Source organism: Pavona decussata, unplaced genomic scaffold, assembly GCF_977016875.1.
Source record: "Pavona decussata unplaced genomic scaffold, jaPavDecu1.1 SCAFFOLD_221, whole genome shotgun sequence".
NCBI lineage: Eukaryota > Metazoa > Cnidaria > Anthozoa > Scleractinia > Agariciidae > Pavona > Pavona decussata.
Window position 1 is genome coordinate 199,809 of NW_028145626.1, and position 3,344 is coordinate 203,152.

Below are 3,344 nucleotides of genomic sequence, written 5' to 3' on the forward strand. Positions count from 1 at the left end.
ATTAGATCCTTCACTACAGGATCCGGTACTTTTATTTTGTCACGCTGGTCCTTGCAAACACAGTTTATCACTGGTTTTTACTGAATAGGTTTTTTTATATACTTTTAACTTGTAAATAGCAATTTGTGTGTAATATTTTAATAAAGATTATTATTATTATTATTATTATTATTATTATTATTATTATTATTATTATAATAAAATGGCAGTACAAACTTCTGGATGCCCAGATTACCTAAACAATGATTGGGCGGCCAGCCGTAGCCAATCAATGTAACGACAAAATTATTATTATTATAATTATTATTATTATTATTATTATTATTATTATTATTATTTTTATTATTATTATTATTATTATTATTATTATCATTATCATTATTATTATTAGTATTATTACTATTATTATTATTATCATTATCATTATCATTATCATTATCATTATCATTATCGTTATCGTTATCGTTATCGTTATCGTTATCGTTATCGTTATCATTATCATTATCATTATCATTATCATTATCATTATCATTATCATTATCATTATCATTATCATTATCATTATCATTATCATTATCATTATCATTATTATTATTATTATTATTATTATTATTATTGCGTCGGTGAAATCGAGAATGGAAAGTATTGATTCCACTCTACCCTCGGATCTGCTGCGGTCAGTTAACCAATCGAGAGACAAGGGGGGAGCTCGTGGCTTACCGCAGTACCTCTTGTCGATCAAGGCTTAGTGCTGAATAAACAAGAATTCAGAGACTCTCTGCGTTTAAGGTATAATTTTCCCCTGTCTGATTTACCAAGCAAGTGTGTTTGTGGGGAGAAGTATACCGTCTGCCATGCCCTGTCATGCAAAAAGGGAGGGTTCGTGGCGCAGAGACATGATGGCGTCCGCAACCTACTTACCTCTTTTCTTGGTAAGGTTTGCACCAACGTTGAAGTCGAACCACAACTACAACCTCTCGACAATGAGCAATTCAACCTCAGAAGCGCGGTGACAAGTCCGGAGGCAAGACTGGACATGAAGGCAGGGGGCTTTTGGTCTCGAGGAGTTACAGCATTTTTCGATGTCAGAGTAACGCATGTTAACTCCAAGTGTAACCAGGGAAAAGCAACATCGACAATCTTTAAAGAGCAGGAAGAGGAGAAAAAGCGGAAGTACCAACAGAGGGTGCTGGACGTTGAAATGGGATCTTTCACTCCCCTAGTTTTTGGAACCAACGGTGGGATGGGAGCCGACTGCAATTGCTTTCTCAAACGCCTAGCCGAGAAGCTCTCAGAAAAGAATGAGGAACCTTATCACATTACTATCACTTGGATTAGAACATTGCTTTCTTTTGAGATTTTAAGGTCGGTACACACATGCGTAAGAGGCTCCAGGACGCCTTTTCACAAAATTTCATTTGGGGATTTCATTGATGACTGCCGCTTAAACGCTAGCCAAGCGTGTCTCCGCTAATTTTAGAAAGTGAATGACGTGACGTTGTAAATTAGTATTTTAGGATCTTTTTAACAACTTTTTTTATTTCATCAAAATTTTAGTCTTACTATTGTTAAAAAAATTGTGTTTGAAAATAGCTCTGTTGTGCTTGGAAATAGTCGCTTTTTTTTAATCGAAATGAATTTTAAATATTGAATCGTAAATAGGTTTTAATAGCTCTTTTTTTCTACTTTTAACTTGTAAATATCAATTTTGCTCGGAATATTATAATAAAGAAAGATTTTATTATTATTATTAGTATTATTATTATTATTATTTTGGCAGTAAAAACTTCTGGATGCCCAGACATCCTAAACAATGATTGGGCGGCCAGTCGTAGCCAATCAATGAAACGACCAAAGTCCATACAATTAAACTATTTACCATCCATAAAATCCTCAATCTAAATACTAAAAGTTCTGTTTCTCACGATGAAAACACTTAAAAAATAAATAATTTATTATTATTATTATTATTATTATTATTAATATTATTAATCACACGAACATGGATCGATAAAAATAGCAATCGGTGGATCCAAAGAAGTAACTCGCGGAAAAATTGCTTCCTGTTCCTTCCTTCCATCAAAAGGATACTTTCATGCTCGGTTATCGTTCGTTGAAAGCATTTGGACGCCATGACCAATTTCAGTTTCTCAACCAAACAAAATAAAATCAATCCGATCCGAGTCTTTAGCTTTTGACAGAAATAATCTTTCGCTGTTTCTTGTAAGAGACACGAAAATTAACCTTTAGGAATTTCCTTTATAGCTGTAGCACTTGATTTCCATGTATTTGTGGTACAAACAACCCGGCTTAAAGAGTTGAACTTCCACCGAACCTCAAAGAGCGTGTTGTTCTTTTGGACACAAAATGCATAAAACCAACAAAATGTAAAACTGTCGTGCTCAGCCGATCAGGAGCGAGTATTTTTGCCGCTCGACCAATCAGGAGTAAGTAATTTTGCCCTCAGTGAAAGGAAAATTACGAGAAACTACCCTCTGTTACAACAAATCAGCATTCAATAATTTTGCCCTCGGTATTACATTGTTATTGCTGATGAGCAGTTAGCTGCATATGCATTAAAAATGTTCATAACCGCAGAATTGATGAGGAACTCATAAGATTATTACGTTCACACAATAAGCAGACTTCTATAAATGTTATTAAAAATAGGAATTGTGGAGTTTCGCCTTTAGCCTTGGCTAAATATATATATTATGCAAAACTGAATTCCTCGCAGACGTTTTAAAACGCTTAAGGCAAGTCCAAGTGTACGAGGTACAACCTCACTAAGACAAGCATTCAGTGCAAGTTTTTAAACTTCAAGCTTATCGAGAAGCGTAAGAGCTGTGCACATTTGCGCAAATGTTTTGCTGAGTGGTGCTGAGCAACGAAAACGAACATTATGGCCGCCGCTCGTACGGATTTCATGGTTTAACTTTTGTAACTGGAGTCCTCGTTAATGCGTAGAAACATAAAGGTAGGCATTAAGCTCTTCTTGAGAAATTTCTTCGATCGGCTTTAACCTCTTACCGCCAGGATTTGAAAGCCATCCTAAATTTTTTGAAGGTAACCGATTGGTGTTGTCGTTAAGTGATTTAAATCGTAAAATCGTGCAATTTTTCTAATTTTAAAGGAAACTTCAGAGATACGTACCGAACTTTTTTTTTCTTTTTTTCCTCCATTTATCCGAAGAAAAAAACAAAAACCAAAATGTAAGGAAAAAGAATCCTGCATTGCAAAGGAAGCAGAAAAAAGGTTTTCAAGGTGGTAAAACAAATCTTGCACCCCTGCAAGTAGTGAAAAAATACTATACCTTTTCAGAGAGTCCCTCTCCCCCCCCCCCC